The sequence below is a fragment of the Lemur catta genome, unplaced genomic scaffold (genome assembly GCF_020740605.2).
Source record: "Lemur catta isolate mLemCat1 unplaced genomic scaffold, mLemCat1.pri scaffold_145_ctg1, whole genome shotgun sequence".
Classification (NCBI taxonomy): domain Eukaryota; kingdom Metazoa; phylum Chordata; class Mammalia; order Primates; family Lemuridae; genus Lemur; species Lemur catta.
The window spans coordinates 21001-44977 of NW_025423769.1; the positions used below are offsets into that span (position 1 = coordinate 21001).

Genomic DNA, 23977 nt, shown 5'->3' on the forward strand with positions numbered 1-23977 from the left:
CCGGCAGCCGAGCCCCAGCCCTGGGCCCCACACGGGGCCGGGCCGGGCGGCGGGATCCCTAAGTGCCGCTGGGTCTCTTCTCCGGCCCCGCCCCGCACTCCGGGACATCCCCTGCACCCGGCGCGGGACAGCCCACGGCGGCAAACCGTGCCCTGGGCCCCCGGACCCCCAGCCCACCGTGGACTTCCTCTCCGCCGCACACCCGGGCCTCGGGCCCGGGCCTCACGCCGGGCGGGCTCCTCGCCGCCGCCGGGGCTCCCGAGAGACACACCGGCGCACCGCACAGGGCAAGTCGCCGGCCACCCGGGCAGAGAGGACACACGCGGAGCACTCCCACCCAAACCCAAACGACCCACCGGCCCCCCGACCCGTGGCAACCCACCCCAAACCCCACCCCACGGTGCAACAGGATAGCCGGCTCTGGCCCCCCCGCCCCCCGCCCCCGGCCCCGCCCCCGCGCGGGGCCTGCTGCCACACGCAGGCCCTGACGGGAATCGGGGCAGAACGGTCCTCCCCAGACGGGGGTGGGGTGGCGCGGTGGGGGGGACACTGCACGTCTTCAGGACCTCCGGGTGAAGGACCAGCGGCAGCCACGGCCCTGCCTCCTTGTCCTGGCCCTGCCCGCAAGCCCCTCCCCGCCGTGCCCTGGCGCGAGGCGGCGGAGGGCCCTCTCGCGCGCACTCTCGGGCTCTGGCCCTCCGCCCCCACGCGTGGAAGTCTGTCCCTGCGCGCGTGCCCGTGGGTCTGCTCCTTGGGATGTGCGACGGCGGTGCCTCCGCGGTTCGGGTGGGGCAGGGGGGTGCGCGCGAGACCCGTCAGGCTCCGCCTGCGCCCGCCCCCCCATAGGGGCAGGTGGGCTAGCGAAGGGCCAGGGCGGCGGGAGGGACCCGACTGGGCAGGGAGGGACGCGTAGCAGCAGCTCGGCCTCTTGAGGCGTCCGGGGGCGGCCGCCGGCCTCTGTGGCCATACCACCCCGAACGCAACGCGCCCGCCCGCCCGATTCCCTCTGATCTCGGGAGCTAAGCAGGGTCGGGCCCGGTTAGTACTTGCATGGGAGACCGCCTGGGAATACCGGGTGCCCTAGGCTTTTTGCTGTGCCTCTTTTTCTGTCCCACCCCCCTGGGCTGGAAACGGGGGTGGGGTGGGGTGGGGTGGCCCGGGGCCCCTCCGCCCTCCGCGCCCGCCCCGGCTCCCGCCCCCGGCCGGCCCGGACCCTGTCCCGTGGCCCCTGGAGAGAGGGTCAGGTTTGACATGTGGAGGCTCAGTCCCCGAGGCTGTCGCCCCTCAGACACCTGCCGCAGGTCCGGGCCTCCGGAACTTCTGACGGACCGGCTCTGAATTCAGGACAAATTCTAAGGTTGTCCAAGTAGACGACCACGTTACCCTATGAGAGGAGAAATTTGATCCTATCCATATATGCAGAAGAATAGAATCTGAACAGTTGGCCATTCGTTCACGATAAAATAATTTAAGAATCCAGAAGAGAAGACATCTGGAAACTCTTTTCAAAAGTCTAAATCCTTAGAAAATAGTCTTAAGGATTCAGAAGTAAAAACATTCTTTGGAAAGTCACGAGCAAGACCAGGGTGTTGATAATGAGATTCTTCTGGTCAATACTGCAACAGACGCTCTAAAATACACACTAAAACAAGGGAAAACACTAATAATAGGTGGGAAAGGAAAAATCACCTCGTTCATTGTCCTCACCTCCTACGGTTCTCAAAATACACTGTTTGCCCCTAGGCATGGGAGACCTGTAGAAAGCCTAGGTGAGTCCCGCAAGACAGCTCTACATGAAATCAACGTTCAATCGATAGTTTCGATATTTCTTATTTCCTAGCAAATACACAATAATGAATGCAATTTTTAAAAAGGATCACAGTCAAAGTCACAGAGAATCTACACAGCACCTACGGGAAAAACGTGCCAACTTAGATGGAAAACTTAGTAACAAACATAAATGATGGCCCAAATCGATGGAGAGGCTATACTGTATTCCTCGATAGATGGACACAGAGCCCCCAAACTAATCATTTCCCCCAAATTAATAAATAATCAAATTTAAACAGGGTTTATAACTAGAAACTTACAATCTGTTTCTTTCTCCTTTTCTTTTAATTAGGGAAATGGACATGTTGAAGAATAATAATAATAATAATAATAATAATTATTATTATTATTATTAGATTAAATCGAGTTAACTGTACCAAAACTCTACCACTCACCTTATAAAACTGGGAGTTTATTCATAGGTCGCAAGCCGCTGTGTATCTTTTCCTGAAGGCATGCAACCAAAGAAACACTTCTCCCCAACAAATCCCATCTCGACTGTCAGCATTTTGCTTGCTTTTCCTTTTAAAGTTTTTGCTCTCTGTTATAGGACTGTCTCATTGAGGTAGTTTGTTATTTTCACAGTTTATATAATACATGTGGAACCATTGTGGATGCATTCTGGGTAACTTGTGTGCCAGGGGAAACCTTCTGTTTGGGGAATACTCCTTGCTGACACAGGAAGCTGCAGTTCATCAGCACTGCTATAGAATGGCACTGCACGAAGCAATTGAAATATCTTTATCCGATCTTTGACTAGGTCCGTGTACACAGGGCTCCCGTGAGTATTACCCTAGACGATTCCTGGTCACACGTGCCCTATCTTCTCTCTGGTACGTGCTCCTCAGAGAATACGCTTGCTCCTGAATGACGCCAGTGTGGATTCATATCCATTTATGCTACATTGTTTTCCAAATGGTTCTATCACTTCACCTCCCGTATCAGCAGGGTGTGGGTAAGAGTTTTCCTCCCAGCCAACACAGCGATCGGTTTTTTAAGTTTCCTCAATCTGGTGAGTTTGAAACTACACCTTGCTTCAATGTTTATTTCCTATTTCCCTGATTAATAGTGAGGATACAGTGCCAAATGCGTATGAAGCATATTACACATAGATATTCTGTAATAGTAATATCTTGCCAAGTATATGCGCTACAGATGCCTTGTCCTGTTTGCGGCTTGTTTTTTACCCTCTTCGTGGTATCTTTTGACACTTTTTTATTATGGGAAATTTGAAATAGAAACAAAAACAGACAGAATAGTAGAATACATACTCACTACCCTGACTCAAGAAATCACCAACCCTTGGCCAGCCAGATCTTGTTTCTTTTATACCCCTCCTACCTTAAGTTCATGATCCCCTTAGTAATATCCCTCCATCGATAAAGGGTCAATATGTTTCTATCAAAGGTGGAGGCTTTCTTTCCTTTTTCAGTGTAATCACAGCCACATTATTCCATCTAAACATTTAACCGTATTAGAGATAACAGCAAGTACTCGATGTCTGCGTTTCCCTGAGACACATACACTCACTTCAGTTTCTTTGAATCCAGTGCAAATACAGTGCATACATGGTGATGGGTTGAGATGTCTTTTGAAAGAGTGTCCACACATCCCAACTAGTTGGGGGCGGCCCCGGCTGTCACCATTTCCCTTTGTTTCCTACCGCTGTCCACAGTGACCCGAGTCAGTTTTGCCGCTGTGAGGGGTGTAATCGTGGATTTAAGCATATTTAATGTGTTTCGATATCTTGCAATTATTATACTTACTGGTGATCAGACTGTCCTGTGTTTGGCAAACGGGAGTCTACTCATTCTGGTTCCTGTGTCTTTTGACGTGACCCTCGTCCTGTTGGATGTCATAGCATCCACGCTTCCCAGCATAAGAAGCGTCCATTTCCCGCCCCAGACTTGAAGTCAGCCTATGTCTCCAGTAAGTCTTAGGACCGTTTAATAACAATGGTTTGTGGAGACCACGACCTAGATGCTGGTGAAATGCACTGCTGTTGAGTTTGCACCTATTTCTCAGCACTTTCCATGGGAAACAACTAAAAACTAAACAATAAAATAGAATTAGATTAAAAAACTAAAGAAAAATACATTGAGCTTACACTGAGAATCCAAATGGAAACTGAGAAATTAGAGGCTTTTTACTCTATACTTTATCGATTTCACCTCTTTCTCTCACACCCAAATTCCCAGTTCTCAAAGACACCCACAGCATTCGCTCTTTGCGTGATGCCACACAATAATCGTATCCATTCACCGTATCACCGTGGACTACTTGCTACTGCGCCAAGCAGGAAAGGCGAGGAAGGAACTTTCTACTTTCCTGGCTCCACTGTGACAATCTAAGAGCTGCTGTCAGCCGAAGCCAGTCTGCTCATGTCCGGGGAGCTCGGAGCCATGTCCCACTCCTTTGGAATATTTCCCTGAGCCTTCATGTGGGCTCCTGCCGTCTGTAGAATCTGACAAGTCACACGTTGTCCTCCCGTTTGTGTCCTCCGTGCTTTGAAGAGATGTCCTATTGAGTCTTTGATTTTTGCTGTGATTTGTATATGTGTCTGCGGCAAAGTGTTGCTTCTGTGCTGTGTAGCAGCTGCCGAGCAAGGCTTTGAAGGCTACGGGGCTGCAGGACGGCGCGGGGGTGTCGGGGGTGGGGGTCGGGGCGCTGGGCCCGGAGGGCCACGTCGCAGCAGCTCGGCCTCTTGAGGCGTCCGGGGCCGGCCGCCGCCGTCTACGGCCATACCACCCTGAACGCGCCCGATCTCGTCTGATCTCGGAAGCTAAGCAGGGTCGGGCCTGGTTAGTACTTGGATGGGAGACCGCCTGGGAATACCGGGTGCTGTAGGCTTTTGCCTCTTCTTTTGTCCCGCCCGCCGGCCCGTGGGGGGTCGGGGGGGGGTGGGGGGCCCCCCGCGCTCCGCGCCCGCCCCCCCTTTCGCGCTCGGCCCCCGGCCCCCCGGCGCGGCCCGCTGCCCCCGCCCGGGCCTTCCTCCCCTCTCCCCCGCTGCAGCAGCACCGCCAGGCGGCGGCGGCGGCGGCGGCGGCGGCGGCGGCGGCGGCAGCGGCAGCAGCAGAGCGTCCCAGCCCTTCCGTTCGGCCGGCAGCCGAGCCCCAGCCCTGGGCCCCACACGGGGCCGGGCCGGGCGGCGGGATCCCTAAGTGCCGCTGGGTCTCTTCTCCGGCCCCGCCCCGCACTCCGGGACATCCCCTGCACCCGGCGCGGGACAGCCCACGGCGGCAAACCGTGCCCTGGGCCCCCGGACCCCCAGCCCACCGTGGACTTCCTCTCCGCCGCACACCCGGGCCTCGGGCCCGGGCCTCACGCCGGGCGGGCTCCTCGCCGCCGCCGGGGCTCCCGAGAGACACACCGGCGCACCGCACAGGGCAAGTCGCCGGCCACCCGGGCAGAGAGGACACACGCGGAGCACTCCCACCCAAACCCAAACGACCCACCGGCCCCCCGACCCGTGGCAACCCACCCCAAACCCCACCCCACGGTGCAACAGGATAGCCGGCTCTGGCCCCCCCGCCCCCCGCCCCCGGCCCCGCCCCCGCGCGGGGCCTGCTGCCACACGCAGGCCCTGACGGGAATCGGGGCAGAACGGTCCTCCCCAGACGGGGGTGGGGTGGCGCGGTGGGGGGGACACTGCACGTCTTCAGGACCTCCGGGTGAAGGACCAGCGGCAGCCACGGCCCTGCCTCCTTGTCCTGGCCCTGCCCGCAAGCCCCTCCCCGCCGTGCCCTGGCGCGAGGCGGCGGAGGGCCCTCTCGCGCGCACTCTCGGGCTCTGGCCCTCCGCCCCCACGCGTGGAAGTCTGTCCCTGCGCGCGTGCCCGTGGGTCTGCTCCTTGGGATGTGCGACGGCGGTGCGTCCGCGGTTCGGGTGGGGCAGGGGGGTGCGCGCGAGACCCGTCAGGCTCCGCCTGCGCCCGCCCCCCCATACGGGCAGGTGGGCTAGCGAAGGGCCAGGGCGGCGGGAGGGACCCGACTGGGCAGGGAGGGACGCGTAGCAGCAGCTCGGCCTCTTGAGGCGTCCGGGGGCGGCCGCCGGCCTCTGTGGCCATACCACCCCGAACGCAACGCGCCCGCCCGCCCGATTCCCTCTGATCTCGGGAGCTAAGCAGGGTCGGGCCCGGTTAGTACTTGCATGGGAGACCGCCTGGGAATACCGGGTGCCCTAGGCTTTTTGCTGTGCCTCTTTTTCTGTCCCACCCCCCTGGGCTGGAAACGGGGGTGGGGTGGGGTGGGGTGGCCCGGGGCCCCTCCGCCCTCCGCGCCCGCCCCGGCTCCCGCCCCCGGCCGGCCCGGACCCTGTCCCGTGGCCCCTGGAGAGAGGGTCAGGTTTGACATGTGGAGGCTCAGTCCCCGAGGCTGTCGCCCCTCAGACACCTGCCGCAGGTCCGGGCCTCCGGAACTTCTGACGGACCGGCTCTGAATTCAGGACAAATTCTAAGGTTGTCCAAGTAGACGACCACGTTACCCTATGAGAGGAGAAATTTGATCCTATCCATATATGCAGAAGAATAGAATCTGAACAGTTGGCCATTCGTTCACGATAAAATAATTTAAGAATCCAGAAGAGAAGACATCTGGAAACTCTTTTCAAAAGTCTAAATCCTTAGAAAATAGTCTTAAGGATTCAGAAGTAAAAACATTCTTTGGAAAGTCACGAGCAAGACCAGGGTGTTGATAATGAGATTCTTCTGGTCAATACTGCAACAGACGCTCTAAAATACACACTAAAACAAGGGAAAACACTAATAATAGGTGGGAAAGGAAAAATCACCTCGTTCATTGTCCTCACCTCCTACGGTTCTCAAAATACACTGTTTGCCCCTAGGCATGGGAGACCTGTAGAAAGCCTAGGTGAGTCCCGCAAGACAGCTCTACATGAAATCAACGTTCAATCGATAGTTTCGATATTTCTTATTTCCTAGCAAATACACAATAATGAATGCAATTTTTAAAAAGGATCACAGTCAAAGTCACAGAGAATCTACACAGCACCTACGGGAAAAACGTGCCAACTTAGATGGAAAACTTAGTAACAAACATAAATGATGGCCCAAATCGATGGAGAGGCTATACTGTATTCCTCGATAGATGGACACAGAGCCCCCAAACTAATCATTTCCCCCAAATTAATAAATAATCAAATTTAAACAGGGTTTATAACTAGAAACTTACAATCTGTTTCTTTCTCCTTTTCTTTTAATTAGGGAAATGGACATGTTGAAGAATAATAATAATAATAATAATAATAATAATAATTATTATTATTATTATTAGATTAAATCGAGTTAACTGTACCAAAACTCTACCACTCACCTTATAAAACTGGGAGTTTATTCATAGGTCGCAAGCCGCTGTGTATCTTTTCCTGAAGGCATGCAACCAAAGAAACACTTCTCCCCAACAAATCCCATCTCGACTGTCAGCATTTTGCTTGCTTTTCCTTTTAAAGTTTTTGCTCTCTGTTATAGGACTGTCTCATTGAGGTAGTTTGTTATTTTCACAGTTTATATAATACATGTGGAACCATTGTGGATGCATTCTGGGTAACTTGTGTGCCAGGGGAAACCTTCTGTTTGGGGAATACTCCTTGCTGACACAGGAAGCTGCAGTTCATCAGCACTGCTATAGAATGGCACTGCACGAAGCAATCGAAATATCTTTATCCGATCTTTGACTAGGTCCGTGTACACAGGGCTCCCGTGAGTATTACCCTAGACGATTCCTGGTCACACGTGCCCTATCTTCTCTCTGGTACGTGCTCCTCAGAGAATACGCTTGCTCCTGAATGACGCCAGTGTGGATTCATATCCATTTATGCTACATTGTTTTCCAAATGGTTCTATCACTTCACCTCCCGTATCAGCAGGGTGTGGGTAAGAGTTTTCCTCCCAGCCAACACAGCGATCGGTTTTTTAAGTTTCCTCAATCTGGTGAGTTTGAAACTACACCTTGCTTCAATGTTTATTTCCTATTTCCCTGATTAATAGTGAGGATACAGTGCCAAATGCGTATGAAGCATATTACACATAGATATTCTGTAATAGTAATATCTTGCCAAGTATATGCGCTACAGATGCCTTGTCCTGTTTGCGGCTTGTTTTTTACCCTCTTCGTGGTATCTTTTGACACTTTTTTATTATGGGAAATTTGAAATAGAAACAAAAACAGACAGAATAGTAGAATACATACTCACTACCCTGACTCAAGAAATCACCAACCCTTGGCCAGCCAGATCTTGTTTCTTTTATACCCCTCCTACCTTAAGTTCATGATCCCCTTAGTAATATCCCTCCATCGATAAAGGGTCAATATGTTTCTATCAAAGGTGGAGGCTTTCTTTCCTTTTTCAGTGTAATCACAGCCACATTATTCCATCTAAACATTTAACCGTATTAGAGATAACAGCAAGTACTCGATGTCTGCGTTTCCCTGAGACACATACACTCACTTCAGTTTCTTTGAATCCAGTGCAAATACAGTGCATACATGGTGATGGGTTGAGATGTCTTTTGAAAGAGTGTCCACACATCCCAACTAGTTGGGGGCGGCCCCGGCTGTCACCATTTCCCTTTGTTTCCTACCGCTGTCCACAGTGACCCGAGTCAGTTTTGCTGCTGTGAGGGGTGTAATCGTGGATTTAAGCATATTTAATGTGTTTCGATATCTTGCAATTATTATACTTACTGGTGATCAGACTGTCCTGTGTTTGGCAAACGGGAGTCTACTCATTCTGGTTCCTGTGTCTTTTGACGTGACCCTCGTCCTGTTGGATGTCATAGCATCCACGCTTCCCAGCATAAGAAGCGTCCATTTCCCGCCCCAGACTTGAAGTCAGCCTATGTCTCCAGTAAGTCTTAGGACCGTTTAATAACAATGGTTTGTGGAGACCACGACCTAGATGCTGGTGAAATGCACTGCTGTTGAGTTTGCACCTATTTCTCAGCACTTTCCATGGGAAACAACTAAAAACTAAACAATAAAATAGAATTAGATTAAAAAACTAAAGAAAAATACATTGAGCTTACACTGAGAATCCAAATGGAAACTGAGAAATTAGAGGCTTTTTACTCTATACTTTATCGATTTCACCTCTTTCTCTCACACCCAAATTCCCAGTTCTCAAAGACACCCACAGCATTCGCTCTTTGCGTGATGCCACAGAATAATCGTATCCATTCACCGTATCACCGTGGACTACTTGCTACTGCGCCAAGCAGGAAAGGCGAGGAAGGAACTTTCTACTTTCCTGGCTCCACTGTGACAATCTAAGAGCTGCTGTCAGCCGAAGCCAGTCTGCTCATGTCCGGGGAGCTCGGAGCCATGTCCCACTCCTTTGGAATATTTCCCTGAGCCTTCATGTGGGCTCCTGCCGTCTGTAGAATCTGACAAGTCACACGTTGTCCTCCCGTTTGTGTCCTCCGTGCTTTGAAGAGATGTCCTATTGAGTCTTTGATTTTTGCTGTGATTTGTATATGTGTCTGCGGCAAAGTGTTGCTTCTGTGCTGTGTAGCAGCTGCCGAGCAAGGCTTTGAAGGCTACGGGGCTGCAGGACGGCGCGGGGGTGTCGGGGGTGGGGGTCGGGGCGCTGGGCCCGGAGGGCCACGTCGCAGCAGCTCGGCCTCTTGAGGCGTCCGGGGCCGGCCGCCGCCGTCTACGGCCATACCACCCTGAACGCGCCCGATCTCGTCTGATCTCGGAAGCTAAGCAGGGTCGGGCCTGGTTAGTACTTGGATGGGAGACCGCCTGGGAATACCGGGTGCTGTAGGCTTTTGCCTCTTCTTTTGTCCCGCCCGCCGGCCCGTGGGGGGTCGGGGGGGGGGTGGGGGGCCCCCCGCGCTCCGCGCCCGCCCCCCCTTTCGCGCTCGGCCCCCGGCCCCCCGGCGCGGCCCGCTGCCCCCGCCCGGGCCTTCCTCCCCTCTCCCCCGCTGCAGCAGCACCGCCAGGCGGCGGCGGCGGCGGCGGCGGCGGCGGCGGCGGCAGCGGCAGCAGCAGAGCGTCCCAGCCCTTCCGTTCGGCCGGCAGCCGAGCCCCAGCCCTGGGCCCCACACGGGGCCGGGCCGGGCGGCGGGATCCCTAAGTGCCGCTGGGTCTCTTCTCCGGCCCCGCCCCGCACTCCGGGACATCCCCTGCACCCGGCGCGGGACAGCCCACGGCGGCAAACCGTGCCCTGGGCCCCCGGACCCCCAGCCCACCGTGGACTTCCTCTCCGCCGCACACCCGGGCCTCGGGCCCGGGCCTCACGCCGGGCGGGCTCCTCGCCGCCGCCGGGGCTCCCGAGAGACACACCGGCGCACCGCACAGGGCAAGTCGCCGGCCACCCGGGCAGAGAGGACACACGCGGAGCACTCCCACCCAAACCCAAACGACCCACCGGCCCCCCGACCCGTGGCAACCCACCCCAAACCCCACCCCACGGTGCAACAGGATAGCCGGCTCTGGCCCCCCCGCCCCCCGCCCCCGGCCCCGCCCCCGCGCGGGGCCTGCTGCCACACGCAGGCCCTGACGGGAATCGGGGCAGAACGGTCCTCCCCAGACGGGGGTGGGGTGGCGCGGTGGGGGGGACACTGCACGTCTTCAGGACCTCCGGGTGAAGGACCAGCGGCAGCCACGGCCCTGCCTCCTTGTCCTGGCCCTGCCCGCAAGCCCCTCCCCGCCGTGCCCTGGCGCGAGGCGGCGGAGGGCCCTCTCGCGCGCACTCTCGGGCTCTGGCCCTCCGCCCCCACGCGTGGAAGTCTGTCCCTGCGCGCGTGCCCGTGGGTCTGCTCCTTGGGATGTGCGACGGCGGTGCCTCCGCGGTTCGGGTGGGGCAGGGGGGTGCGCGCGAGACCCGTCAGGCTCCGCCTGCGCCCGCCCCCCCATACGGGCAGGTGGGCTAGGGAAGGGCCAGGGCGGCGGGAGGGACCCGACTGGGCAGGGAGGGACGCGTAGCAGCAGCTCGGCCTCTTGAGGCGTCCGGGGGCGGCCGCCGGCCTCTGTGGCCATACCACCCCGAACGCAACGCGCCCGCCCGCCCGATTCCCTCTGATCTCGGGAGCTAAGCAGGGTCGGGCCCGGTTAGTACTTGCATGGGAGACCGCCTGGGAATACCGGGTGCCCTAGGCTTTTTGCTGTGCCTCTTTTTCTGTCCCACCCCCCTGGGCTGGAAACGGGGGGGGGGGTGGGGTGGGGTGGCCCGGGGCCCCTCCGCCCTCCGCGCCCGCCCCGGCTCCCGCCCCCGGCCGGCCCGGACCCTGTCCCGTGGCCCCTGGAGAGAGGGTCAGGTTTGACATGTGGAGGCTCAGTCCCCGAGGCTGTCGCCCCTCAGACACCTGCCGCAGGTCCGGGCCTCCGGAACTTCTGACGGACCGGCTCTGAATTCAGGACAAATTCTAAGGTTGTCCAAGTAGACGACCACGTTACCCTATGAGAGGAGAAATTTGATCCTATCCATATATGCAGAAGAATAGAATCTGAACAGTTGGCCATTCGTTCACGATAAAATAATTTAAGAATCCAGAAGAGAAGACATCTGGAAACTCTTTTCAAAAGTCTAAATCCTTAGAAAATAGTCTTAAGGATTCAGAAGTAAAAACATTCTTTGGAAAGTCACGAGCAAGACCAGGGTGTTGATAATGAGATTCTTCTGGTCAATACTGCAACAGACGCTCTAAAATACACACTAAAACAAGGGAAAACACTAATAATAGGTGGGAAAGGAAAAATCACCTCGTTCATTGTCCTCACCTCCTACGGTTCTCAAAATACACTGTTTGCCCCTAGGCATGGGAGACCTGTAGAAAGCCTAGGTGAGTCCCGCAAGACAGCTCTACATGAAATCAACGTTCAATCGATAGTTTCGATATTTCTTATTTCCTAGCAAATACACAATAATGAATGCAATTTTTAAAAAGGATCACAGTCAAAGTCACAGAGAATCTACACAGCACCTACGGGAAAAACGTGCCAACTTAGATGGAAAACTTAGTAACAAACATAAATGATGGCCCAAATCGATGGAGAGGCTATACTGTATTCCTCGATAGATGGACACAGAGCCCCCAAACTAATCATTTCCCCCAAATTAATAAATAATCAAATTTAAACAGGGTTTATAACTAGAAACTTACAATCTGTTTCTTTCTCCTTTTCTTTTAATTAGGGAAATGGACATGTTGAAGAATAATAATAATAATAATAATAATTATTATTATTATTATTATTAGATTAAATCGAGTTAACTGTACCAACACTCTACCACTCACCTTATAAAACTGGGAGTTTATTCATAGGTCGCAAGCCGCTGTGTATCTTTTCCTGAAGGCATGCAACCAAAGAAACACTTCTCCCCAACAAATCCCATCTCGACTGTCAGCATTTTGCTTGCTTTTCCTTTTAAAGTTTTTGCTCTCTGTTATAGGACTGTCTCATTGAGGTAGTTTGTTATTTTCACAGTTTATATAATACATGTGGAACCATTGTGGATGCATTCTGGGTAACTTGTGTGCCAGGGGAAACCTTCTGTTTGGGGAATACTCCTTGCTGACACAGGAAGCTGCAGTTCATCAGCACTGCTATAGAATGGCACTGCACGAAGCAATCGAAATATCTTTATCCGATCTTTGACTAGGTCCGTGTACACAGGGCTCCCGTGAGTATTACCCTAGACGATTCCTGGTCACACGTGCCCTATCTTCTCTCTGGTACGTGCTCCTCAGAGAATACGCTTGCTCCTGAATGACGCCAGTGTGGATTCATATCCATTTATGCTACATTGTTTTCCAAATGGTTCTATCACTTCACCTCCCGTATCAGCAGGGTGTGGGTAAGAGTTTTCCTCCCAGCCAACACAGCGATCGGTTTTTTAAGTTTCCTCAATCTGGTGAGTTTGAAACTACACCTTGCTTCATTGTTTATTTCCTATTTCCCTGATTAATAGTGAGGATACAGTGCCAAATGCGTATGAAGCATATTACACATAGATATTCTGTAATAGTAATATCTTGCCAAGTATATGCGCTACAGATGCCTTGTCCTGTTTGCGGCTTGTTTTTTACCCTCTTCGTGGTATCTTTTGACACCTTTTATTATGGGAAATTTGAAATAGAAACAAAAACAGACAGAATAGTAGAATACATACTCACTACCCTGACTCAAGAAATCACCAACCCTTGGCCAGCCAGATCTTGTTTCTTTTATACCCCTCCTACCTTAAGTTCATGATCCCCTTAGTAATATCCCTCCATCGATAAAGGGTCAATATGTTTCTATCAAAGGTGGAGGCTTTCTTTCCTTTTTCAGTGTAATCACAGCCACATTATTCCATCTAAACATTTAACCGTATTAGAGATAACAGCAAGTACTCGATGTCTGCGTTTCCCTGAGACACATACACTCACTTCAGTTTCTTTGAATCCAGTGCAAATACAGTGCATACATGGTGATGGGTTGAGATGTCTTTTGAAAGAGTGTCCACACATCCCAACTAGTTGGGGGCGGCCCCGGCTGTCACCATTTCCCTTTGTTTCCTACCGCTGTCCACAGTGACCCGAGTCAGTTTTGCCGCTGTGAGGGGTGTAATCGTGGATTTAAGCATATTTAATGTGTTTCGATATCTTGCAATTATTATACTTACTGGTGATCAGACTGTCCTGTGTTTGGCAAACGGGAGTCTACTCATTCTGGTTCCTGTGTCTTTTGACGTGACCCTCGTCCTGTTGGATGTCATAGCATCCACGCTTCCCAGCATAAGAAGCGTCCATTTCCCGCCCCAGACTTGAAGTCAGCCTATGTCTCCAGTAAGTCTTAGGACCGTTTAATAACAATGGTTTGTGGAGACCACGACCTAGATGCTGGTGAAATGCACTGCTGTTGAGTTTGCACCTATTTCTCAGCACTTTCCATGGGAAACAACTAAAAACTAAACAATAAAATAGAATTAGATTAAAAAACTAAAGAAAAATACATTGAGCTTACACTGAGAATCCAAATGGAAACTGAGAAATTAGAGGCTTTTTACTCTATACTTTATCGATTTCACCTCTTTCTCTCACACCCAAATTCCCAGTTCTCAAAGACACCCACAGCATTCGCTCTTTGCGTGATGCCACAGAATAATCGTATCCATTCACCGTATCACCGTGGACTACTTGCTACTGCGCCAAGGAGGAAAGGCGAGGAAGGAACTTTCTACTTTCCTGGCTCCACTGTGACAATCTAAGAGCTGCTGTCAGCCGAAGCCAGTCTGCTCATGTCCGGGGAGCTCGGAGCCATGTCCCACTCCTTTGGAATATTTCCCTGAGCCTTCATGTGGGCTCCTGCCGTCTGTAGAATCTGACAAGTCACACGTTGTCCTCCCGTTTGTGTCCTCCGTGCTTTGAAGAGATGTCCTATTGGTCTTTGATTTTTGCTGTCATTTGTATATGTGTCTGCGGCAAAGTGTTGCTTCTGTGCTGTGTAGCAGCTGCCGAGCAAGGCTTTGAAGGCTACGGGGCTGCAGGACGGCGCGGGGGTGTCGGGGGTGGGGGTCGGGGCGCTGGGCCTGGAGGGCCACGTCGCAGCAGCTCCGCCTCTTGAGGCGTACGGGGCCAGCCGCCGCCGTCTACGGCCATACCACCCTGAACGCGCCCGATCTCGTCTGATCTCGGAAGCTAAGCAGGGTCGGGCCTGGTTAGTACTTGGATGGGAGACCGCCTGGGAATACCGGGTGCTGTAGGCTTTTGCCTCTTCTTTTGTCCCGCCCGCCGGCCCGTGGGGGGTCGGGGGGGTGGGGGGCCCCCCGCGCTCCGCGCCCGCCCCCCCTTTCGCGCTCGGCCCCCGGCCCCCCGGCGCGGCCCGCTGCCCCCGCCCGGGCCTTCCTCCCCTCTCCCCCGCTGCAGCAGCACCGCCAGGCGGCGGCGGCGGCGGCAGCAGCAGAGCGTCCCAGCCCTTCCGTTCGGCCGGCAGCCGAGCCCCAGCCCTGGGCCCCACACGGGGCCGGGCCGGGCGGCGGGATCCCTAAGTGCCGCTGGGTCTCTTCTCCGGCCCCGCCCCGCACTCCGGGACATCCCCTGCACCCGGCGCGGGACAGCCCACGGCGGCAAACCGTGCCCTGGGCCCCCGGACCCCCAGCCCACCGTGGACTTCCTCTCCGCCGCACACCCGGGCCTCGGGCCCGGGCCTCACGCCGGGCGGGCTCCTCGCCGCCGCCGGGGCTCCGGAGAGACACACCGGCGCACCGCACAGGGCAAGTCGCCGGCCACCCGGGCAGAGAGGACACACGCGGAGCACTCCCACCCAAACCCAAACGACCCACCGGCCCCCCGACCCGTGGCAACCCACCCCAAACCCCACCCCACGGTGCAACAGGATAGCCGGCTCTGGCCCCACCGCCCCCCGCCCCCGGCCCCGCCCCCGCGCGGGGCCTGCTGCCACACGCAGGCCCTGACGGGAATCGGGGCAGAACGGTCCTCCCCAGACGGGGGTGGGGTGGCGCGGTGGGGGGGACACTGCACGTCTTCAGGACCTCCGGGTGAAGGACCAGCGGCAGCCACGGCCCTGCCTCCTTGTCCTGGCCCTGCCCGCAAGCCCCTCCCCGCCGTGCCCTGGCGCGAGGCGGCGGAGGGCCCTCTCGCGCGCACTCTCGGGCTCTGGCCCTCCGCCCCCACGCGTGGAAGTCTGTCCCTGCGCGCGTGCCCGTGGGTCTGCTCCTTGGGATGTGCGACGGCGGTGCGTCCGCCGTTCGGGTGGGGCAGGGGGGGTGCGCGCGAGACCCGTCAGGCTCCGCCTGCGCCCGCCCCCCCATACGGGCAGGTGGGCTAGCGAAGGGCCAGGGCGGCGGGAGGGACCCGACTGGGCAGGGAGGGACGCGTAGCAGCAGCTCGGCCTCTTGAGGCGTCCGGGGGCGGCCGCCGGCCTCTGTGGCCATACCACCCCGAACGCAACGCGCCCGCCCGCCCGATTCCCTCTGATCTCGGGAGCTAAGCAGGGTCGGGCCCGGTTAGTACTTGCATGGGAGACCGCCTGGGAATACCGGGTGCCCTAGGCTTTTTGCTGTGCCTCTTTTTCTGTCCCACCCCCCTGGGCTGGAAACGGGGGGGGGGTGGGGTGGGGTGGCCCGGGGCCCCTCCGCCCTCCGCGCCCGCCCCGGCTCCCGCCCCCGGCCGGCCCGGACCCTGTCCCGTGGCCCCTGGAGAGAGGGTCAGGTTTGACATGTGGAGGCTCAGTCCCCGAGGCTGTCGCCCCTCAGACACCTGCCGCAGGTCCGGGCCTCCGGAACTTCTGACGGACCGGCTCTGAATTCAGGACAAATTCTAAGGTTGTCCAAGTAGACGACCACGTTACCCTATGAGAGGAGAAATTTGATCCTATCCATATATGCAGAAGAATAGAATCTGAACAGTTGGCCATTCGTTCACGATAAAATAATTTAAGAATCCAGAAGAGAAGACATCTAGAAACTCTTTTCAAAAGTCTAAATCCTTAGAAAATAGTCTTAAGGATTCAGAAGTAAAAACATTCTTTGGAAAGTCACGAGCAAGACCAGGGTGTTGATAATGACATTCTTCTGGTCAATACTGCAACAGACGCTCTAAAATACACACTAAAACAAGGGAAAACACTAATAATAGGTGGGAAAGGAAAAATCACCTTGTTCATTGTCCTCACCTCCTACGGTTCTCAAAATACACTGTTTGCCCCTAGGCATGGGAGACCTGTAGAAAGCCTAGGTGAGTCCCCGCAAGACAGCTCTACATGAAATCAACGTTCAATCGATAGTTTCGATATTTCTTATTTCCTAGCAAATACACAATAATGAATGCAATTTTTAAAAGGATCACAGTCAAAGTCACAGAGAATCTACACAGCACCTACGGGAAAAACGTGCCAACTTAGATGGAAAACTTAGTAACAAACATAAATGATGGCCCAAATCGATGGAGAGGCTATACTGTATTCCTCGATAGATGGACACAGAGCCCCCAAACTAATCATTTCCCCCCAAATTAATAAATAATCAAATTTAAACAGGGTTTATAACTAGAAACTTACAATCTGTTTCTTTCTCCTTTTCTTTTAATTAGGGAAATTGGACATGTTGAAGAAGAATAATAACAATATTATTATTATTATTAGATTAAATCGAGTTAACTGTACCAACACTCTACCACTCACCTTATAAAACTGGGAGTTTATTCATAGGTCGCAAGCCGCTGTGTATCTTTTCCTGAAGGCATGCAACCAAAGAAACACTTCTCCCCAACAAATCCCATCTCGACTGTCAGCATTTTGCTTGCTTTTCCCTTTTAAGTTTTTGCTCTCTGTTATATGACTGTCTCATTGAGGTAGTTTGTTATTTTCACAGTTTATATAATACGTGTGGAACCATTGTGGATGCATTCTGGGTAACTTGTGTGCCAGGGGAAACCTTCTGTTTGGGGAATACTCCTTGCTGACACAGGAAGCTGCAGTTCATCAGCACTGCTATAGAATGGCACTGCACGAAGCAATCGAAATATCTTTATCCGATCTTTGACTAGGTCCGTGTACACAGGGCTCCCGTGAGTATTACCCTAGACGATTCCTGGTCACACGTGCCCTATCTTCTCTCTGGTACGTGCTCCTCAGAGAATACGCTTGCTCCTGAATGACGCCAGTGTGGATTCATATCCATTTATGCTACATTGTTTTCCAAATGGTTCTATCACTTCACCTCCCGTATCAGCAGGGTGTGGGTAAGAGTTTTCCTCCCAGCCAACACAGCGATCGGTTTTTTAAGTTTCCTCAATCTGGTGAGTTTGAAACTACACCTTGCTTCATTGTTTATTTCCTATTTCCCTGATTATAGTGAGGATACAGTGCCAAATGCGTATGAAGCATATTACACATAGATATTCTGTAATAGTAATATCTTGCCAAGTATATGCGCTACAGATGCCTTGTCCTGTTTGCGGCTTGTTTTTTACCCTCTTCGTGGTATCTTTTGACACCTTTTATTATGGGAAATTGAAATAGAAACAAAAACAGACAGAATAGTAGAATACATACTCACTACCCTGACTCAAGAAATCACCAACCCTTGGCCAGCCAGATCTTGTTTCTTTTATACCCCTCCTACCTTAAGTTCATGATCCCCTTAGTAATATCCCTCCATCGATAAAGGGTCAATATGTTTCTATCAAAGGTGGAGGCTTTCTTTCCTTTTTCAGTGTAATCACAGCCACATTATTCCATCTAAACATTTAACCGTATTAGAGATAACAGCAAGTACTCGATGTCTGCGTTTCCCTGAGACACATACACTCACTTCAGTTTCTTTGAATCCAGTGCAAATACAGTGCATACATGGTGATGGGTTGAGATGTCTTTTGAAAGAGTGTCCACACATCCCAACTAGTTGGGGGCGGCCCCCGGCTGTCACCATTTCCCTTTGTTTCCTACCGCTGTCCACAGTGACCCGAGTCAGTTTTGCCGCTGTGAGGGGTGTAATCGTGGATTTAAGCATATTTAATGTGTTTTCGATATCTTGCATTTATTATACTTACTGGTGATCAGACTGTCCTGTGTTTGGCAAACGGGAGTCTACTCATTCTGGTTCCTGTGTCTTTTGACGTGACCCTCGTCCTGTTGGATGTCATAGCATCCACGCTTCCCAGCATAAGAAGCGTCCATTTCCCGCCCCAGACTTGAAGTCAGCCTATGTCTCCAGTAAGTCTTAGGACCGTTTAATAACAATGGTTTGTGGAGACCACGACCTAGATGCTGGTGAAATGCACTGCTGTTGAGTTTGCACCTATTTCTCAGCACTTTCCATGGGAAACAACTAAAAACTAAACAATAAAATAGAATTAGATTAAAAAACTAAAGAAAAATACATTGAGCTTACACTGAGAATCCAAATGGAAACTGAGAAATTAGAGGCTTTTTACTCTATACTTTATCGATTTCACCTCTTTCTCTCACACCCAAATTCCCAGTTCTCAAGACACCCACAGCATTCGCTCTTTGCGTGATGCCACACAATAATCGTATCCATTCACCGTATCACCGTGGACTACTTGCTACTGCGCCAAGGAGGAAAGGCGAGGAAGGAACTTTCTACTTTCCTGGCTCACTGTGACAATCTAAGAGCTGCTGTCAGCCGAAGCCAGTCTGCTCATGTCCGGGGAGCTCGGAGCCATGTCCCACTCCTTTGGAATATTTCCCTGAGCCTTCATGTGGGCTCCTGCCGTCTGTAGAATCTGACAAGTCACACCGTTGTCCTCCCGTTTGTGTCCTCCGTGCTTTGAAGAGATGTCCTATTGGTCTTTGATTTTTGCTGTCATTTGTATATGTGTCTGCGGCAAAGTGTTGCTTCTGTGCTGTGTAGCAGCTGCCGAGCAAGGCTTTGAAGGCTACGGGGCTGCAGGACGGCGCGGGGGGGGTGTCGGGGGTGGGGGGTCGGGGCGCTGGGCCCGGAGGGCCACGTCGCAGCAGCTCGGCCTCTTGAGGCGTCCGGGGCCGGCCGCCGCCGTCTACGGCCATACCACCCTGAACGCGCCCGATCTCGTCTGATCTCGGAAGCTAAGCAGGGTCGGGCCTGGTTAGTACTTGGATGGGAGACCGCCTGGGAATACCGGGTGCTGTAGGCTTTTGCCTCTTCTTTTGTCCCGCCCGCCGGCCCGTGGGGGGGTCGGGGGGGTGGGGGGCCCCCCCGCGCTCCGCGCCCGCCCCCCCCCTTTCGCGCTCGGCCCCCGGCCCCCCGGCGCGGCCCCGCTGCCCCCGCCCGGGCCTTCCTCCCCTCTCCCCCGCTGCAGCAGCACCGCCCAGGCGGCGGCGGCGGCGGCGGAGCAGCAGAGCGTCCCAGCCCTTCCGTTCGGCCGGCAGCCGAGCCCCAGCCCTGGGCCCCACACGGGGCCGGGCCGGGCGGCGGGACTCCCTAAGTGCCGCTGGGTCTCTTCTCCGCCCCGCCCCGCACTCCGGGACATCCCCTGCACCCGGCGCGGGACAGCCCACGGCGGCAAACCGTGCCCTGGGCCCCCCGGACCCCCAGCCCACCGTGGACTTCCTCTCCGCCGCACACCCGGGCCTCGGGCCCGGGCCTCACGCCGGGCGGGCTCCTCGCCGCCGCCGGGGCTCCGGAGAGACACACCGGCGCACCGCACAGGGCAAGTCGCCGGCCACCCGGGCAGAGAGGACACACGCGGAGCACTCCCACCCAAACCCAAACGACCCACCGGCCCCCCGACCCGTGGCAACCCACCCCAAACCCCACCCCACGGTGCAACAGGATAGCCGGCTCTGGCCCCACCGCCCCCCGCCCCCGGCCCCGCCCCCGCGCGGGGCCTGCTGCCACACGCAGGCCCTGACGGGAATCGGGGCAGAACGGTCCTCCCCAGACGGGGGTGGGGTGGCGCGGTGGGGGGGGACACTGCACGTCTTCAGGACCTCCGGGTGAAGGACCAGCGGCAGCCACGGCCCTGCCTCCTTGTCCTGGCCCTGCCCGCAAGCCCCTCCCCGCCGTGCCCTGGCGCGAGGCGGCGGAGGGCCCTCTCGCGCGCACTCTCGGGCTCTGGCCCTCCGCCCCCACGCGTGGAAGTCTGTCCCTGCGCGCGTGCCCGTGGGTCTGCTCCTTGGGATGTGCGACGGCGGTGCCTCCGCGGTTCGGGTGGGGCAGGGGGGTGCGCGCGAGACCCGTCAGGCTCCGCCTGCGCCCGCCCCCCCATACGGGCAGGTGGGCTAGCGAAGGGCCAGGGCGGCGGGGAGGGACCCGACTGGGCAGGGAGGGACGCGTAGCAGCAGCTCGGCCTCTTGAGGCGTCCGGGGGCGGCCGCCGGCCTCTGTGGCCATACCACCCCGAACGCAACGCGCCCGCCCGCCCGATTCCCTCTGATCTCGGGAGCTAAGCAGGGTCGGGCCCGGTTAGTACTTGCATGGGAGACCGCCTGGGAATACCGGGTGCCCTAGGCTTTTTGCTGTGCCTCTTTTTCTGTCCCACCCCCCTGGGCTGGAAACGGGGGGGGGGGGTGGGGTGGGGTGGCCCGGGGCCCCTCCGCCCTCCGCGCCCGCCCCGGCTCCCGCCCCCGGCCGGCCCGGACCCTGTCCCGTGGCCCCTGGAGAGAGGGTCAGGTTTGACATGTGGAGGCTCAGTCCCCGAGGCTGTCGCCCCTCAGACACCTGCCGCAGGTCCGGGCCTCCGGAACTTCTGACGGACCGGCTCTGAATTCAGGACAAATTCTAAGGTTGTCCAAGTAGACGACCACGTTACCCTATGAGAGGAGAAATTTGATCCTATCCATATATGCAGAAGAATAGAATCTGAACAGTTGGCCATTCGTTCACGATAAAATAATTTAAGAATCCAGAAGAGAAGACATCTAGAAACTCTTTTCAAAAGTCTAAATCCTTAGAAAATAGTCTTAAGGATTCAGAAGTAAAAACATTCTTTGGAAAGTCACGAGCAAGACCAGGGTGTTGATAATGAGATTCTTCTGGTCAATACTGCAACAGACGCTCTAAAATACACACTAAAACAAGGGAAAACACTAATAATAGGTGGGAAAGGAAAAATCACCTTGTTCATTGTCCTCACCTCCTACGGTTCTCAAAATACACTGTTTGCCCCTAGGCATGGGAGACCTGTAGAAAGCCTAGGTGAGTCCCGCAAGACAGCTCTACATGAAATCAACGTTCAATCGATAGTTTCGATATTTCTTATTTCCTAGCAAATACACAATAATGAATGCAATTTTTAAAAAGGATCACAGTCAAAGTCACAGAGAATCTACACAGCACCTACGGGAAAAACGTGCCAACTTAGATGGAAAACTTAGTAACAAACATAAATGATGGCCCAAATCGATGGAGAGGCTATACTGTATTCCTCGATAGATGGACACAGAGCCCCCAAACTAATCATTTCCCCCAAATTAATAAATAATCAAATTTAAACAGGGTTTATAACTAGAAACTTACAATCTGTTTCTTTCTCCTTTTCTTTTAATTAGGGAAATGGACATGTTGAAGAAGAATAATAATAATATTATTATTATTATTAGATTAAATCGAGTTAACTGTACCAACACTCTACCACTCACCTTATAAAACTGGGAGTTTATTCATAGGTCGCAAGCCGCTGTGTATCTTTTCCTGAAGGCATGCAACCAAAGAAACACTTCTCCCCAACAAATCCCATCTCGACTGTCAGCATTTTGCTTGCTTTTCCTTTTAAAGTTTTTGCTCTCTGTTATATGACTGTCTCATTGAGGTAGTTTGTTATTTTCACAGTTTATATAATACGTGTGGAACCATTGTGGATGCATTCTGGGTAACTTGTGTGCCAGGGGAAACCTTCTGTTTGGGGAATACTCCTTGCTGACACAGGAAGCTGCAGTTCATCAGCACTGCTATAGAATGGCACTGCACGAAGCAATCGAAATATCTTTATCCGATCTTTGACTAGGTCCGTGTACACAGGGCTCCCGTGAGTATTACCCTAGACGATTCCTGGTCACACGTGCCCTATCTTCTCTCTGGTACGTGCTCCTCAGAGAATACGCTTGCTCCTGAATGACGCCAGTGTGGATTCATATCCATTTATGCTACATTGTTTTCCAAATGGTTCTATCACTTCACCTCCCGTATCAGCAGGGTGTGGGTAAGAGTTTTCCTCCCAGCCAACACAGCGATCGGTTTTTTAAGTTTCCTCAATCTGGTGAGTTTGAAACTACACCTTGCTTCATTGTTTATTTCCTATTTCCCTGATTAATAGTGAGGATACAGTGCCAAATGCGTATGAAGCATATTACACATAGATATTCTGTAATAGTAATATCTTGCCAAGTATATGCGCTACAGATGCCTTGTCCTGTTTGCGGCTTGTTTTTTACCCTCTTCGTGGTATCTTTTGACACCTTTTATTATGGGAAATTTGAAATAGAAACAAAAACAGACAGAATAGTAGAATACATACTCACTACCCTGACTCAAGAAATCACCAACCCTTGGCCAGCCAGATCTTGTTTCTTTTATACCCCTCCTACCTTAAGTTCATGATCCCCTTAGTAATATCCCTCCATCGATAAAGGGTCAATATGTTTCTATCAAAGGTGGAGGCTTTCTTTCCTTTTTCAGTGTAATCACAGCCACATTATTCCATCTAAACATTTAACCGTATTAGAGATAACAGCAAGTACTCGATGTCTGCGTTTCCCTGAGACACATACACTCACTTCAGTTTCTTTGAATCCAGTGCAAATACAGTGCATACATGGTGATGGGTTGAGATGTCTTTTGAAAGAGTGTCCACACATCCCAACTAGTTGGGGGCGGCCCCGGCTGTCACCATTTCCCTTTGTTTCCTACCGCTGTCCACAGTGACCCGAGTCAGTTTTGCCCCTGTGAGGGGTGTAATCGTGGATTTAAGCATATTTAATGTGTTTCGATATCTTGCAATTATTATACTTACTGGTGATCAGACTGTCCTGTGTTTGGCAAACGGGAGTCTACTCATTCTGGTTCCTGTGTCTTTTGACGTGACCCTCGTCCTGTTGGATGTCATAGCATCCACGCTTCCCAGCATAAGAAGCGTCCATTTCCCGCCCCAGACTTGAAGTCAGCCTATGTCTCCAGTAGGTCTTAGGACCGTTTAATAACAATGGTTTGTGGAGACCACGACCTAGATGCTGGTGAAATGCACTGCTGTTGAGTTTGCACCTATTTCTCAGCACTTTCCATGGGAAACAACTAAAAACTAAACAATAAAATAGAATTAGATTAAAAAACTAAAGAAAAATACATTGAGCTTACACTGAGAATCCAAATGGAAACTGAGAAATTAGAGGCTTTTTACTCTATACTTTATCGATTTCACCTCTTTCTCTCACACCCAAATTCCCAGTTCTCAAAGACACCCACAGCATTCGCTCTTTGCGTGATGCCACAGAATAATCGTATCCATTCACCGTATCACCGTGGACTACTTGCTACTGCGCCAAGGAGGAAAGGCGAGGAAGGAACTTTCTACTTTCCTGGCTCCACTGTGACAATCTAAGAGCTGCTGTCAGCCGAAGCCAGTCTGCTCATGTCCGGGGAGCTCGGAGCCATGTCCCACTCCTTTGGAATATTTCCCTGAGCCTTCATGTGGGCTCCTGCCGTCTGTAGAATCTGACAAGTCACACGTTGTCCTCCCGTTTGTG

The 23977-nt window shown here is 53.6% G+C and overlaps 4 non-coding genes and 5 pseudogenes across 4 annotated transcripts; all 9 read left to right on the forward strand.

The window, feature by feature from the left end:
* The first annotated feature begins 955 nt into the window (after positions 1 to 955).
* On the forward strand, positions 956 to 1087 carry LOC123629376 (annotated as a pseudogene).
* Positions 1088 to 4561: 3474 nt separating this feature from the next.
* LOC123629395 lies at positions 4562 to 4680 on the forward strand. The gene has a single exon (XR_006732043.1). It is a non-coding gene; the product is annotated as a 5S ribosomal RNA (ribosomal RNA).
* A 1204-nt stretch (positions 4681 to 5884) lies between these two features.
* Positions 5885 to 6016, forward strand: LOC123629377 (annotated as a pseudogene).
* A 3480-nt stretch (positions 6017 to 9496) lies between these two features.
* On the forward strand, positions 9497 to 9615 carry LOC123629356. The gene has a single exon (XR_006732025.1). It is a non-coding gene; the product is annotated as a 5S ribosomal RNA (ribosomal RNA).
* Positions 9616 to 10817: 1202 nt separating this feature from the next.
* On the forward strand, positions 10818 to 10949 carry LOC123629379 (annotated as a pseudogene).
* A 3473-nt stretch (positions 10950 to 14422) lies between these two features.
* LOC123629357 lies at positions 14423 to 14541 on the forward strand. Its single transcript, XR_006732026.1, has one exon. It is a non-coding gene; the product is annotated as a 5S ribosomal RNA (ribosomal RNA).
* Positions 14542 to 15717: 1176 nt separating this feature from the next.
* LOC123629380 lies at positions 15718 to 15849 on the forward strand (annotated as a pseudogene).
* Positions 15850 to 19313: 3464 nt separating this feature from the next.
* LOC123629358 lies at positions 19314 to 19432 on the forward strand. Its single transcript, XR_006732027.1, has one exon. It is a non-coding gene; the product is annotated as a 5S ribosomal RNA (ribosomal RNA).
* A 1186-nt stretch (positions 19433 to 20618) lies between these two features.
* On the forward strand, positions 20619 to 20750 carry LOC123629381 (annotated as a pseudogene).
* The last annotated feature ends 3227 nt before the right edge of the window (positions 20751 to 23977 follow it).